This window comes from Hetaerina americana, unplaced genomic scaffold (assembly GCF_022747635.1).
Source record: "Hetaerina americana unplaced genomic scaffold, ioHetAmer1.1.p SCAF_41, whole genome shotgun sequence".
In the NCBI taxonomy this organism is placed as follows: domain Eukaryota; kingdom Metazoa; phylum Arthropoda; class Insecta; order Odonata; family Calopterygidae; genus Hetaerina; species Hetaerina americana.
In genome coordinates this window covers 1,610,552-1,621,020 of record NW_027286997.1, presented here as the reverse complement: position 1 = coordinate 1,621,020, position 10,469 = coordinate 1,610,552, and positions in this window count along the sequence as shown.

The window sequence follows — 10,469 nt, the reverse complement described above, 5'->3', positions numbered from 1 at the left end:
AATGAAAATGAAACCATACTATGGATATAACAGACACTTGAGCAGGAGTCTGGTGAGAGATGAGGCTGACTTAAAACAAATCTTTTACAATGCTAAGAGTGCCTACTCTTAGGTTTCCTAGGGAGTTATTGAATCATTCACGTAACATCACAGAAAATTTAGGCAAAGTACAATATTTCAAAGCCTTTATATAGCAAACTAACACCATAACATCTAAATAAGGATTGACAATTGAGAAAGCAGGGATTTACATTTAACTGAAAATTGATAAATCAATGCCCCTTCCCGGACTACAACCTTGACGTGGTGGAAGGGCTTGTGCGTTCCGATAACCCCTAGAGCTGTGCTGGCGGGAGTAATAATAATTGCTCCTGGTAGGGTCACCCATGCCAGATAGGTCGAAGGTTAGGAGCCAGACAAAAGGTAGTCAGCACAGCATCTGTTCCTCAGTGAGGTGGCTGCAATGGCGTCTGACTCCAGTGGGGCAGCCAGTAAGTGATGGTGTCACGTTAAAAACACTATTGAGGAAGGCAACGGGAAACCGCCTCAATTATAATTCCCAAGATTAACATGATGGACTATACAGATATTTTGAGTCCTGACAACTACGGGGCTCGGCCCAATCGGCCGTGTGTCGCGCCCGGCAGCGGGGGAGGCAAGGCTTCTGTGGTCGTCATCCCACGAAACCCTTGCAAGGGAAAACCAGCAGCAGCAGGACAGAAGATGCGGGAGATAGATAGATAGATAGATAGTGGTCTTTATTTGGGCGAAATTGAGACCAAATGGTCTCTTCTTCCATTTAACCCATTGTTGTATACATATTATATTAGGCATTAAACTTATAGTTACATTCATATGTACACATAAATACATATAGACAGACCAATTCATTTAGCACAGATTTGCACATAGAAAAGAAAAAAGTACATATATATATATATATATATATATATATATATATATATATATATATATATATATATATATATATATATATATATATATACATACATACACATACATATAAATACATATATACATATACATACATATACATACATATATATACATATACACACATATATACATATACACACATATATACATATACACAAACACACACATACATACACACACACACATATATATACACACACACACACACACACACATACATACACACACCGGTGTGGAGTTTTGTTGGCTTCTCCCATCCGGCGCCTCCCCAGGTTGCGGATAGGGGAACGCTCACTAGAAATAGTGGGCACCGGGGAAATAAAATACCCGGGGTGGACAGAAAAGCCAAATAGGGGAAGGAACCCCGAAAATAAACCAAATATGGAGAGTACACAGGAGAAGAAAGTTACGGTGCAGGGGAGGGATACCCCAGTACCGGCGCTGCTAGGGAGTGAGAAAGCGGACTCCCAGGTGTCGTTATCCAACGACCGCAGTGCTTCAGGAGTTGGTCACTCGGCTCCTGCAGCATATAATGCTACAAGTGACCCACAACCAAAGGAAGCCGAGAAGGCTTTCAATCGGTTGAAAGAAAAAGTGCAGTCACTATTAGATTTTGTTCTCCCTAAGAACAACGTTCACAAGGAGATCAAAACGATGGCTCGGGCTATGGATAGAGCCCTCAATGAATATGCCAAACTGACGAGCACCATAGGAAGTGTGAGGACGGAAGAAATTCGTCACCGGGATGCAACAGTGCAGACATCCCCAATCTTCCGCCCAAAAAGCACACGACGGAGTTCGGCGGGTCATGACCCGCCTTCACCAATGTCATCGCCACCTCCTACGATAATAGTAGGACTACGAACAAGGCCCAAGCCAGTGACTGGGCCACGGTCGTCAGAAAGGGAAGAGGAAGAAAGAAAAAGGTCGACGAAAAGCCACAGCTGGCGATGCAGGAAAAAAAACCAAAGGAGGCAGACGAGACGCCCAAAATCAGGTTGAGACCATCCCGTCCGGATGCTATCAAGATTAAGGCGATGGAGGGAAGCTCATACGCAGAGATACTGCGCCACGTGAAAGCGACACCTTGTTTGGTAACACTGGGGGATAGAGTTACCCACATAAGACGCACAAGAAAGGGAGAGCTACTCCTAGAACTCGGACGACCTGGCCCAGAGTCCCTGGAGCTGCATTCAACAGTGTCGTCAATACTGAAAGGAACAGCGGAAGTGCAGCTGCTTACTCATTCAGAGTTCCTAAATATCAAGGACCTGGATGAGACGACGACCGTAGAAGAGGTTGTTGAGGCCATTACTGCGGAAGTGGGCATAGGGGCAATATTGCCTGATAGTGTTAAGCTCCGGGCAGCATACAGCGGCACGCAGGCTGCCAACGTCCGGCTACTGATGGAGATAGCGAGGAAGCTTCTCCAGAAAGGGAAAATTAGAATCGGCTGGGTTAGCTGCAGAGTCCGACTCCGGCGGGTGCCCAAAAGGTGCTACTGGTGCCATGAGGTGGGCCACATATCATACAAATGCACGAGTACGGTAGACCGGACGAACCAGTGCTTCCGTTGTGGCCAAGAAGGCCATAAGGCAGCTAATTGTTCGAAAAACCGGACTGAACTACAGGAGGAAATGCAAGCAGAAAATGGCTAAGGTCGTATAATTAAACCTGAACCACTGCGCTGTGGCCCAATATCTGCTATTTCAAACCTTGGTCGAAGAAAAGGCAGACATTGCCATCATCAGCGAAGTGTATAAGGACCCGAACACGGCAAACTGGGTATCAGACTCCAAGGGTACAGCAGCCATTTGGGTGAGTGGAAGACTCCACATATCTAGTCGAGCTGCAACTCACGTTAGCGGCTTCACGTGGGTGGAAGTGTCGGGTATGCGTATCTATAGCTGCTATTCCCCACCTAGTGATGATTTTGAGGAGTTCGCGAGATTACTTGAAAACATTGGTGCCAGTGCTCGGTCATCCAGACTACCAGTGGTTATAGCGGGAGACTTCAACGCATGGGCGACAGAGTGGGGTAGCAAAAAGACTAATGCCAGAGGTCGAGCGTTACTTGAAGCTGTTGCAACGCTAGAGCTAGAGCTCGCGAACAAAGGGGCAGCAGCTACGTATATGAAGGCTGGCAGGTCGTCCATAGTCGATCTCACCTTCATCGACCCCAGGTTGATGGGGGCAGGTTTCAGTTGGACAGTCAGCGACCATTTTACAGGAAGTGACCACCAGGCCCTCCTGTTCACACTAAAAAAAGGCGGTGAAATAGTTAGAAGGGAGACGAAAGCACGGAGAAAGTAGGATACTAACTCTTTCGACCACGAAGTTTTCCTTTCCATACTTGGAGAACACGAAAGCAGTGGCACTGCAGGGGAAAGAGCGCGGCACCTGAATCAAGTACTTACGTGGCTTGTGATGCTTCAATGGCCATAAAAGCTGATGCATGATGCAGCCATCCTCCGGTGCACTGGCGGAACGACTACATTGCTGAAATACGACGACAATGCCTGCAGTTCACAGTTGGACGCATAGGATTGTCCCAGATGTCTTAGCTTGGACCAGCAGAGGACATGGCCATCTGACATTCCAACTCACCCAGGTACTTACCGGCCACGGCAACTTTCGCAGTTTTCTGCACCATATTGGGGTGTATGGAAGTGCGGAGTGCCCGGCTTGCCCATGTGAGGACGAGAGCGTAGAGCATGTCCTGTTTCGGTGCCCAAGATTTGTTGAGGCACGAAGCTCATTTTCTGGCACTTGGCAGGGCCCCATGACACCAGAAGGGCTAGGGTCCTGCCTACTTAGGTCCGAGTCGGATTGGAATGCTGGGGTCGCGTTCGCATCACAAATTGTAGAGGAGCTGAGTCGCCTAAGGAGACAGGCAGAAAGTAGTATGGAAGCGGAGCCAATCTGAGCTTGAAAGAGCATCGGGGGTGGCCTAAAAGGCATGACTGCCCCACCGAAGTAATGCCTAGTGGCGGTTTCCGGGGGGCAGGCACTAAAGAGTTGGGAGTTTAGTGGGTAGGCCAAGGGATGGACACCGGTGGCAGCAGTGCCCACCCTAGGAGAGTCCCACACACCGTAAGTCCCAATGACTTGCGATGGTGCGTAAAGCATTCTCCAACTCTTCAGGAAAAAAAAACATACATACACACACACACATACATACACACACACACACATACACACACACATACATACATACACACACATACATACACCGGTGTGGAGTTTTGTTAGCTTCTCCCATCCGGCGCCTCCTCAGGTTGCGGATAGGGGAACGCTCACTAGAAATAGAGGGTACCGGGGAAATAAAATACCCGGGGCGGACAGAAAAGCTAAATAGGGGAAGGAACCCCGAAAATAAACCAATTATGGTAGTCCTGCAGAAGGAATTAGTTATGGTGCACGGGAGGGATACCCCAGTACCGGCGCCGTTTGGGAGTGAGCAAGCAGGCTCCCAGGCGTCGTCATCCAACGACCGCAGTGTTGCAGGGGTTGGTCACTCGGCCCCTGTAGCATCTAATGCTACAAGTGACACCAAGGTGAACAAATATAGTGAAGTATCACTTGAAGTGGCTCAACACTTAGTTCTGCATATGACAAGTGAGGAGGAGAAGAAACAGCAGCTGCAGAATTTGGTGGAATTACATGGCGGCTTGCTGCAGGAATTGAGCGAATTTATTAGAGGAAAGTCCAATGTCCATAAGGCCATCCACAGTAAGGTGGCGAGTCTGACATCCAGTTGGCATCGGATTGCGGAGCTCGGCGGAACAACGAAGGTTGTCGAACAGAAGGCGATAAGGTTTGCAGCAGGTACACGTTCCACTTCTACGCAGACCAAGAATGTGGAAGACAAGGCTACAAATACGACATCTACCCAGACCCGGCGCGAGAAACGAGGTGCGCGGGAGAGCAATACAGGGGCTGTGGAGCCAGGGGGATCTGAAAAGGGTCGGCGTGTAATTGCAGCGGGGAGCGGGAGAACTCCGCTGATGCCGCAGTCGGCGGGTCAGGTGGAAGTGAGGGAAAAACAACTAGAGGAGTATCCGCAACTTGTAGCACCGGAGGAAAGAGAAGGTGAATGGCAGGTGCAGAGTAAGAAGAGGAGGCCTCAAAAGAAGGACAAGCTAAAAAATCCGCAATGGCCGGCAAATCAGCGCAGAAGGGTCATGCCGAATGTGCTCATTGTTGAGACGAAAGCCGAAATGAGCTACGCGGAAATCCTAAGCCATATGAAGAAAGACCAAGCGCTGAATGATGTAAGCACCTCAGTGCATAGGATTCGTAGCACAAAGGGCGGTGGTTTGCTCTTTGTTCTTACGAAGGAGAGCACCGAAAAGGCGTCTGAACTGTGTTCTGTCATGGAGAAGGCTCTGGGTGGGAATGCCACCATCAAGTGTAAAATGCAAGAGCTGGATGTGGAAATTAAGGACATGGACGAAGTTACTACAAAGGAAGAAGTTTTGGAGGCCATCCAGCGCGACCTTGGCAAAGACTGTGGCATAACGCTGGCATCGGTTAAATCCCTCAGGTTCACGTACGACAGAACCCAGACTGCGGTCGTAAGACTCCGCACTGGTGGCCAAGAAGCTCTTGGAGCGTGAGCACATCCGCATTGGATGGACCTCTTGCCGTATAAGAGAGATAGTGAGGCCCCTGAAGTGCTTCAAGTGCTGGGGCTTTGGCCATCTGTCTAGGAACTGCAAAAGTGAAGTAGACAGGTCAAGATGCTGCATCAAATGCGGCAAAGAAGGTCACAAAATCGCGGAGTGCAAGGCGGATGCGCGCGCGCGCACGCACACACACACGCGCGCACGCACACACACACACGCACAAACACACACAAACACGCGCACGCACAAACACACCCAAACACGCGCACGCACACAAACACGCGCACACACACATACGCGCACAAACACACACACACAAACACACGCGCACGCACACACAAACACGCGCACACACACACGCGCGCGCGCACACACACACAAACACGCACGCACACACGCGCGTGCACACACACACACAGTGATCATCAGGCCATACTGTGGGAGATAAATGAGGACGCGAAGCGAGGGGCGAAACCACCAAGATCGAACTCAAGGGGCTAGAGAGCCAAGCTGTTCGAAGCTGATCTGTTTTGCGAGGCATTGGACACTAGTCCTGTGAATTATGGAGACGCGACGGAAAAGGTGGAGGAGGTCATGCGAAGGGTAACTGAAGCATGTGATGTAACTATGCCGCGGAAGAACTATAATGACAGTCGATCTCCGGTACACTGGTGGAGCGAAGGGATTGCAAGTCTTCGAAGTAAGTGTCACCGGGCCCGTAGACTAGCTCAACGGGCCCGAGGGAAGCCCACGTTTGCCACAATGGAGGACAAGTTCAAGGACGCTAGAAGAGAACTCAAAAAGGCCATCAAGGAAGCCAAAACCGAAAGCTGGAAAGAGCTTATCAGTGAGGTTGACAGCGACCCGTGGGGCAGGCCGTATAAGGTTGTCATGAGTCGACTCAAGAGCCAGCCCATGCCATCGCCTACCTGTCCAGTGCTACTCAGGAGAATTGTATCAACTCTGTTCCCTGAACAGAAAGAGGAGAGTTATGGTATCGAGGAGAAGGCAGACGGGGAAATTCCAGCCATCACGGAAGAGGAGATGCTCACTGCAACAACAAGGGTGAAAAACAACAAAGCTCCTGGCATTGACGGAATCCCAAACGTGGCCCTGAAGATAGCTATCAAGGCTGCATCTGCGATGTTCCTTGATATGTATAACACATGTCTCGAGGAAGGAACATTCCCGGATAAGTGGAAATGGCAGAGATTAGTTCTACTGCCTAAAGGAAAAAAGCCTCCGGACGAACCATCATCCTATCGTCCGCTCTGTATGTTGGACACGGTTGGAAAAGTCTTCGAAAGGATCATTTATAACAGGATCGAGGAGGTCGTGGATCCCTTGCTGGCGGAAACCCAGTATGGTTTTAGAAAATCCCGCTCTACGTTGGATGCGATAAGTAAGGTGGTCAATACTGCAAAAGACGCTATATCAGGAAAAAGGTATACATGAGGCTCCAAGCAGTACTGCTTGATTGCCACTCTAGATATCAAAAATTGCCTTCAATTCAGTGAAATGGAAGTGTGTCATGGAGGCTCTAAAGGAGTTTAATGTCCCATGGTGTCTTCGGAGGATGGTGGTGAGTTACCTGCATAACAGGTTTCTAGTGTACAACACGGAAGACGGACCGAAGACGTATAGAGTGACTGGAGGGGTTCCCCAGGGCTCAGTACTGGGGCCACTCCTGTGGAACATCCTTTACAATTCGGTACTGCTGCTGAGACTACCGCGTGAGGTGCGCCTCGTGGCATTCGCTGATGACTTGGCGGTGGTAATTACCGCTAAACTTGTGGAGCAAGTCACCGCTATATTCGGGGAGGTTTTCTTTGCGATCAAGAAATGGAATTTCTCTGTTGGATTGCAATTGGCAGAACATAAAACTGAAGCGCTTCTCGTTTCCAGCAGAAGGCGGTGCGAGAAAGTGACTCTTTACGCCGGCAATACCGAGATCAAATCGCGGCCGTTCATTCGGTATCTTGGGGTGACCCTAGACACCAGGCTAAATTTCAAGGAGCAGGTGGGGCAAGTCAGCGGCAAAGCTTCTGTAGTGGCTTCCACACTGCAACGGCTTATGCCCAATGTTGGTGGCCCCAAGCAGAAAAGAAGACAACTGCTGGCATCGGTTATAACCTCAGTGCTAACCTATGGGATACCCATATGGGCTGATGCACTGCAGAGGAAGGGGTATCGAAGGAACGTAGCAGCGCCATACCAGATTAGTGCTTTGCGGGTGGCAAGCGCTTTTCGGACAGTTTCTGAGGACTCCATAAACGTGATATCGAGTATGCTACCAGTGGAGCTCCTGGCAAAGGAAAGGAAGAACTGGTATCGACAGGAGAATCCGGGTGAGACCAGAAAAGAAATAAGAGAAGAGAGTGTTAATGAATGGCAGAGATTGTGGGACACATCAACGAAGGGAAGATGGACACACCGGCTTATCCCTAACGTGGCGAAATGGGTAAACCGGTCCCACGGGGCGCTCAATTACTACCTCACGCAGGTGCTATCGGGTCATGGGTGTTATCGAGCGTATCTGCATAAATACAAGCATGAGGATTCGCCGTACTGCCCAACGTGCCAAGGAGTCGAGGAGAATGCTGAACACGTGATTTTTGAGTGCCCACGGTTCAGTGCATCGCGAGACGCCCTTGTATTAAAGTTAAACACTCAACTTACGCCAGAGACCTTGGTGGAACATATGATTTCGTCGGAAGCAACCTGGAGCGTGATTTGCGACTTCATTACCGCCACCATGAAGGAGCTACGACGAGAAGAGCGCGCCAGGAGCGCAACAATGGAAACGGAAGCATAGTACTAGGGAAAAAGCTACGGCTAATGGTCTCTCCTGCGAAGTAATAAGCCACCAGCAGTACCGCAGGAGAAAATAAAGACCACAGAGGAAGAGACGAGGGGTTTTAGTCGGTGGGAGTCCGACACGATGGACAGGAAACATGAGGGTTTCTTGTCTGTCAGTGCATAAAGCATTTCCCCTGAACTCTTAAAAAAAAAAATATATATATATATATATATATACACACATATACACACACACACATATATATATACATATATACACACATTTAATAATAATAATGATAAACTTTATTCATCTTATAATCATATTCACATATGGCAGATGTCGTCGTTTAGGAACATACAGTTGTTCATAGATAATATAGCATACAGCACAATATACAATCACATAAAATACTTATTTGAAAATATTTGCATACATACACCTAGTATTCTACTCACGCTAGCCCTTATAATTTTAGGCTAGTAAAGTCTAGCTCATAATACTCCTCTATTGAGTATACAGGATTGGAGGTAAGCCAATCACGCCGCACCCTGCGGAACACCACATTGCGGGCTGACTTTACAGATTTTGGAAGCGTATTAAACAATTTGATAGGTAGACCTTCAACTTTGTAAGTCCTATCTAGCCTACAGTGTGGAATATCCATTTCAGACTTTGCTCTGGTGTTATGGCTGCGAGCGTCAGCCCTAGTGGAGTACATACTCGTATTTTCTTTTACATGAACTAATGAATAGAATATATATAAATTGTAGAGTCATAATTTTCAAATTTAAAAAGAGAGGTCTACAGTGTTCAAATGGACATGAATTAGATAAGGTACGGACTGCCTTTTTCTGCATCACAAAGATTAGCTTAATATCAGATGCATGCCCCCAAAGTCTAATGCCACAAGTGATATGTGAGTAAGAGAATGCATAGTAGGCATTAATTAAGTAGTCCTTACTAACATATAATTTCAATTTCCTGAGCAGAAATAAGGCTCGGGCAAGTTTCTTCCTAATGTGTAGAATATGAGCACTCCATGTTAACTTGGATTCTATATAAAATCCCAGCAGTTTCACAGGGACAATATCTGGTGTAGCAGATTTTAGTGTACAGAGAAGATGCTGAGTTTTATTGGGATTCATATGGAGATGGTTGGCAGAAAACCATTCCACTGGGGGATCGAGATGTTGCGGGGGCTAACGTACTGGCTTCCCACCCTGAGGGCGCGGGTTCAAATCCCGGCGGTGTTGAATATTTTTCAGAGGTATCTCGATCCCTACTCGAGGTGCTTTGTGGAGGGCCCTTTGAGTGAGTACGCCGTTCGTCGGATGGGACGTTAAACTGTGGACCCCTTGGCGCCTTTCGTAAAGAGCAGGCTAATGCCGACGCTGGGTTTCTCTCCACCCTTCATCCTTTCCTGTCCATCCCCTATGGCGCAAATGACCTTAGCTGTCGGTCGCCTCCCCTTAAAACTACTACTACTACCAGTCCACTGCCTTTTTAAGTATAATAGGAACTCTATTCATCGCATCAGAATGATGTGGGGAACTATGTAGAAAAGTAGTATCATCTGCATGGAGGACACAGTCAGTAATCATATTGGGGCACAAGTCATTAATCATGACCAGAAATAAAAGAGGTCCTAGCACAGAGCCCTGAGGCACACCATATTTAATATTTAATGGTTTGGACTGTTTACCATTTACATAAACTGACTGCTTACGATCAGATAAGTAGGAAGAAATGAATTTTAATTCAGTATCCTTAAAACCATACTATTTCAACTTATTTATGAGAATTGTGTGATTAACACAGTCAAAAGCCGAAGAGAGATCACATAATGAGAGAGCCAAACGTTGATTACCTTCAAAAGCCTTAATTATTTGCTTTATAACATATTCAACAGCTTGGGTTGTACATTTGTTGGGTCTGAAACCAAACTGAGTCGGTGTAAATAGATTTAAAGATTCAAAATAGTCCAGGATTTGGGTAAATACAACTGATTCAATGATTTTTGCAAGTGGAGAAATAATTGTAATAGGACGATAATTGTTTGGAGAACTGATATCACCACGTTT